Raw genomic sequence first — 6,565 nt, 5'->3', positions numbered from 1 at the left:
TTATATCAGGCTAGTCCATGTGTCAGCCGTGCGCCGTGTGCCCTGGCTGCTGTGCGTTTGTGTCGGGGGGATGAGCACAACATACAGATAGGGTAGAAAATTTTTGCTGCTGCTGGCTGGCTGCTGGCGAGGATAGCCCTCGCTGATAGCAGCAGCAGCAGCACCAACGGTAGCTTCTGAAAATACGAAAACAGAAACGAAAGCTGATAACACAGCAGTGTCCCGAAATTACCAACCTTTGCCTTCGCTAGTGATTCACCGAGGCCATCACCGGTGCTCGAGGTTTGTGCTCTCGTGCGGGGAGGATAACCGAGAAGTTTCAGCCGTTACTTACTCGCTTATCAGTCAACGGATTTCTTGCCGCGCCGAGGATGCACGTGGGCTGACGCCGCGAATAGTAGGTGTTTAATTGTTATTCATTAATCGTCTTAATCACCGCGAAAACAATTGTTGAACTTTGTCAGCAACAAAACTTGCATTCATCACCGAATTTTCAATTTCCAATTAAAATCCGATGTTTGATAGTAGCATATCCATAGGATCGACAATATAATCATGTGAATCACAGAGAACAGCAACAATTAGTCATGGAACATAGTTGCATCCAACCGTCCTTGCGTTACGTTTCACAATCGCTAGTGATTATTTTTGTAAACAAAGCCAAAAGGAGGTGAACGAAGGAAGGCTTTAGTCAATTATGAAAAGTTACATCACCAATTATACTATGGGCAAAACGAAAATAAGAAATTAATTCAGTTTACAATCACTATCGCAAGGATTGTCATCAGAGGAATTACAGCCAGTGTTTTCCAATTATTCCGTGCCTCAGTTTATCAACTAAGCGAATTCGAATAATTTAAGCTCACATGTTACTTGATTTTTTTTATTATCGTGTTGTGTTGCATAACAGAGAAAAGCGAAAAGGATACCAAATATTATTGCTGTCCAATGAAATATTCTTTCATCGATTTCTTCGATTGAGAGACAACTTTTTTCTCTACTTGTGTGCCCTAAATGCTTTCAAAACAGACCTAGAAGGGATCATTTCTACTATTCGGCGTTCGTTCCCGGAAGGGTGAAAACTCTATTGTTTATGCGTCACGTTAACTGAGGAAAATAAACTTTCCCATAGGCGATGTATATTGGAACCATGGAATAACTTCCGCTCCGGCGGAATGTATAATTTATTGTTTTTCAAGGACATTGATTTAATGCTTCATTTGTTAATATCTAGTTGTGCTCTTGATGCCAAATCATATGCATTTCTACAATTCTCAGAAGCGCTCACGTTTGAGTGGACAGCAGCCCAAGCTTTATGTACACTAACTTTTCGCGTCGTAAAACTTTTTATGTTGTGAAATGACCTAATTTAAATAAATGAAGATAAATTGAATACCTGTTAAATTGCTGACATCAATCTGTGTAATATTCAGCGAGTCAAAACGTACCTATCAAATCCGCAAATAGCTATCCGCACATTTGAAGCTATTTTTTTTTAATTGCCATTTTCGCTTGACACCAACAGAACACCGAGCATAATTCCGCAATCCGAATTCCAATTGGACTAATAACGATCATTGTAGAATATATTGAGAAATAATTTTAATCGAACTTTTCCTTAAAGTTTTTAGAAAAAATCATTTTTTTCTCACCAAATCATTGATTTACGGGTAGAGACGAATACAACAAAATAAAGACGGCTCAAATCGGACGATTCTTTGCTCGGGTTTCGCAACACATTTGACGTTCCGTTTTTTTGTATATGTTTGTGAATTTCCATACCTTTTCTGTTGGCCAATTCTGAACGCTTCTGGTCAATCGCTAGCTTCGAACCGTCCATTTGTTGACTGTAGAGATCTTAATTTAGTGTACTAAAACACTAGAAAAGGATTTTTAAAAATTGCATTTTCGCCTTTATAAAAGAAAAAAGTGTAAAACAAGCCGAAATTTCTCTTTGTTTTCTTCCACAGTTAACACCCTGTAACGCACAACTGAATGGAACAATCAAAAAATAGCAACAATTTTTTTTAGGTGTGAAATGTCACCTTTACAACGAGCCTAAACTTTAAATTGCATGGTCGATATTACGCGAGATATTGATCACTAAAGACATCTACCGGGAAAACAATGGGTTACTTTTTCTCCAACCTAATTGTAACAGCCAGTTTAATGAACGATCAAGAGAACTATCGAACTTAAGAAAAGAAATTGTATAACAATCTCATAATAACGTAATTGGCAACAGCATTGTCAATGCGCAGCAAAAAGTTAATTCATTCTAATCAATCATAATTAACTCATCTTTCACAAATTGTGGGTTCTCTGTCATACACGTGGGCTGATTGCAACGTGATGGACAATTAGGTGTTTGTCACGTGCCATATTGACATCTGTTCTGAATAACCCGTCCAAAAAATAATTGCAATGCTCATTGCGGTCTTGTGACCATGGATATAGTTGTCATGCACATTCGAAACTGAATCACCTGGAATATTTCTGAAGGAAATGAAGAAAACCATCAAGTGATTTGTGCCAAATTATATCAGCGTGCAACTAAGAAAGTTCCAAGTTTCAATTTTCAAACGGTTGCATCTCTGTTTGAGTGCGTGCCGAACAAAAATGGCGTGCCATGGCACGGGACAATTTTTGAACGCGTTTTTCTCGGAACCATGTTTTTCAGCTGGTGGTATCGATATCTCAGGATCTACTCGATCGATTTGGCTGAGTTTTTTTTATCAGCATGTAAAAATAAATTATCTGAATCCTTACATAGCCGCTTTTGATGTTTCATTTTTCGATTTTTTATGAGCTTCTAAACTGTGTGTCATGAAAAATAACTCATTTTTAGTAAAAATGGTCGCCATCTGGAAAAAGAAATCACGAAATTTCATTATTTTTCGACCTTCCAGACAGGGGTCCCTTCTTAATACATCTATATATATAAAACTCTCGTGTCACGGTGTTAGTTACCGAACTCCTCCGAAACGGCTCGACCGATTTTGGTAAAATTATGCACAAAAAACTTCGTAAGCATGAGAATAGGTTGTAAACTATATACGATACCGCTAGGATACCGATAACTAAATATTAAATACCGATTAGAGTGCCTCTATGCAGAAAAAACTGATTTTTCCTCAACAATACATATAACCACAAATTCAAACCCCCATACCCCCATATTTTTAATCGCGGTTTTAGTATTTTGGTACAAACAATATACAAATTTTTGACTCGTCGTTCGGTTTTCTAAGAGAACGAATTTATTTACGTTGTTAAATGACAAAGGGCGCTAAGTTCGCTTCATCGAACTTTCATTCACATATGCGCCAATAACCTCAATTCTAAACCCATGCGTGTTCCCGGCGAGCTGAAAGAATTTTTGAATAAACATAATGACTATTAAAATTCTACATATCATACATGCTCGGATTGCAAGGTGACAATCACGTTATTGTCATCAATCTTAATGAAACATCGACTGGAGAACACGTGTATACATTCAATGCGTATGCTGTTGAGAGCATTGCTGGAGTCATAGTAGGCGACTGCACAGTGACGCGAGAAATTGTGATTCGAAGAAGAAACAATAATCGTTGATATACACCATTCAAACGACGTTCTCCTTCTTCAATGGTACTAACGTTCCTAATGTTCCTAACGTTCACCATCTCAACGTAGAATTACTTGCGAACGATAAAGAGGTAGAGATCGAAAAACTGTGATTCTAGACAATCAGAAGCGGTGTGAGGAAAAATACACTCACTTGCGAAACGCTAACATGGGCAACACCGTCACAGCCTTTGCTATTGTCAGGCTTGAACGCGTGCCTTGTCATGATATTACAGCACATGTGTTCAAACAAAACAATGAATGAAATGAAGAATGAGCTTCATTGCAACATTACACGTATTGGGTTCCACACCTTGCTGAATGTATTTGGTTGAATAACAAAAGCGAGAATTCATATGCGCATATGCGCATTTTTAATTTGCATAGTCGACATAATATGCCTTAAGGAAATCGATGGTGTAATTTCCTCAAAAATTCCAGATACGTCTATTGATCAACTAAAGGGTGTGTCACATCAAATTGCATCACGGAAAAAACTCTGTAGAAATTTAATTTTTAGGAATTATATCTTCAGCTTTCGCTTATAATCAGATAAGAGTGTATAGATCACGTTGGCCATGCTTCACTGTCAATTTTTCGTAAATTTGGAAAAATGTCGTCGAACGAAAAAGAGCGTCGTGAATTAATCCTGTGCACGCATTTCGAGAATCCGGAGTTGTCACATCGGGACATCGGTAAGATGCTGGGAATCGTCCAATCCTCGGTCAGCAGAGTACTAAAACGATACTTCGAGAACCTAACCATCGACCGGAAGGTGAAGAATGGCAAAAATGGATGCTCCGTCAGTGAAAAAGATCACAAGCGCGTAGTTAAGCAGTTTAGACGTGATCCGAGAAGTTCGGTCCGGAATGTCGCCAATAAGCTGAATTTGTCAAGTTCATTCGTCCAGCGGACCAAGCAGCGGGAGGGCCTGCGTACATACAAGGTTCAGAAGGCTCCTAACCGCGACGAAAGGCAAAACATGGTGGGGAAGACGCGAGCCCGGAAGCTGTACACCGAAATGCTGACGAAGCCGCATTGCCTGGCAATGGACGACGAAACCTACGTCAAAGCGGACTTTCGTCAGCTGCCGGGCCTGTTGTTCTTCTCCGCAGAGGACAAATTCAGCGTTCCGGAGGAGATTCGCAAGCAGAAACTATCCAAGTTTGCCAAAAAGTACATGGTGTGGCAAGCGATCTGCTCTTGCGGAAAGCGGAACGCCCCCTTCGTGATGACCGGCACGGTAAACGGGCAGGTTTACCTTAAGGAGTGCCTACAGAAGCGCTTACTACCACTATTGAAGCAGCACGAGGGCCCGACGATCTTCTGGCCGGATCTCGCTTCGTGCCACTATTCAAAGGACGTGTTGGAGTGGTACGAAGCCAACGGGGTCACCTTCGTGCCAAAGGAAATGAACCCGCCCAACGCCCCGGAGCTTCGCCCAATAGAGAAATATTGGGCGATTATGAAGCAGGCCCTCCGGAAGAACCCAAAAGTTGTCAAATCGGAGGCGGACTTCAAGAGAAAATGGATTTCTGTTCAAAAAAAACTACAACCTGACGTTGTACAGAACCTTATGGACGGGGTAAAGAGGAAGGTGCGAGCATACGGGCTTGGGCTCGAAGTATGAATAAAAAGAAAATGCCAAAAGTTGTTTAATAGTTTTTATTTTACTGTCTAAAATTTTCAAAAGGATCGGTCTACTGGGCGAATTACTACAGCGTTTTTTCCGTGATGCAATTTGATGTGACACACCCTGTACTCACTCGTATTCTGAAATCCGATCGGGTCAAAATTACCCGAATCGATTGCAATATCGCATTCTGTCATCCGTTCGACTTCGACGGATTGTGCAAATTAGGCAACCTTGAAACGCAATGCGATATAGACGGCATTGAGCTTCGTGTCCCTTTTATGTGAAGCGTAAATTGTTATGAATTTTCGAATGAAATAAATACGCTTTCAAAACAAAAATTATAAAGACAATTTGGGTCTGCTATGTGTTCAAGAGAACAAACATGGCAGATTCGTTAATGAAATACATCGAACTAATAAAAGGAATGGTTTGTGTTTTTTTGTATATTTATCGGTAATAATCACTTTATTCCTCAGTATGTCAAACACAAGTATGAACGCAAGAGTCACAAACGTTTCACGTATGTGTAGATCTTTAAAACATGTAACACACGTACTTACAATACATTAGTTATTTTTTATTTAATAACCAACGTATTTCCTACAAATAATTTTTATTGCAGAACAACGTTTGCCGGGTCAGCTTGTTTTTCATAGAAATTAAAAAGATCCACTGGGAACGTTAGTACCATCGTTATATTGTTAAAAGATTTGGACTGTCAAGTTTTAATGTAATCATGAGCAAGTGTTTTTTTCTATTTTTTCGCGAAAATACGATACAAATTCATCCACCGGTTTTACAATTAAACGTCGATCGACGTTTCTCGACTTCAAATCGAGCTCAACCTAGGTTCAGCCGGTATTTCTTCTAATAAGACACGCAACGTATATCTTCCAACAAACGACGCTTCTCGCAAAAAAATATCTTACACCGAAGAAAGTTCTTAATCATGATAAATGGTGATAAATTTTGAGCCTCAAAAATATTACTACTATCACAACCTTTTTCAGACGGCGGGTTTTTATTTGCACATCTAATAATTATCATCGAACTTGGTTACCTATAATATCGATTCCAGAACATCACGCCTTGTGAGAAGAAAATCGTTGGGGAAATTAAAAACAGTGCACCATTTCCAAGCGAACGCTGCACTTGGGTTGATGCAAGGTGAATCCAATCACCTCGACGCATCGAAGAGATAGTTCATAGCTGGCGGAAGTATCTGTCTTTCGGGTGTCTCGCAGCTTGAGCATTGCCAACAATAGAAGGAAAACCACCAGCAACAGCATCTATCCTTGCATAACGGCTGATTGTATTGAG

The sequence above is a fragment of the Toxorhynchites rutilus genome, chromosome 1, assembly GCF_029784135.1.
Source record: "Toxorhynchites rutilus septentrionalis strain SRP chromosome 1, ASM2978413v1, whole genome shotgun sequence".
Classification (NCBI taxonomy): Eukaryota; Metazoa; Arthropoda; class Insecta; order Diptera; family Culicidae; genus Toxorhynchites; species Toxorhynchites rutilus.
This window is presented reverse-complemented; position numbering follows the sequence as displayed.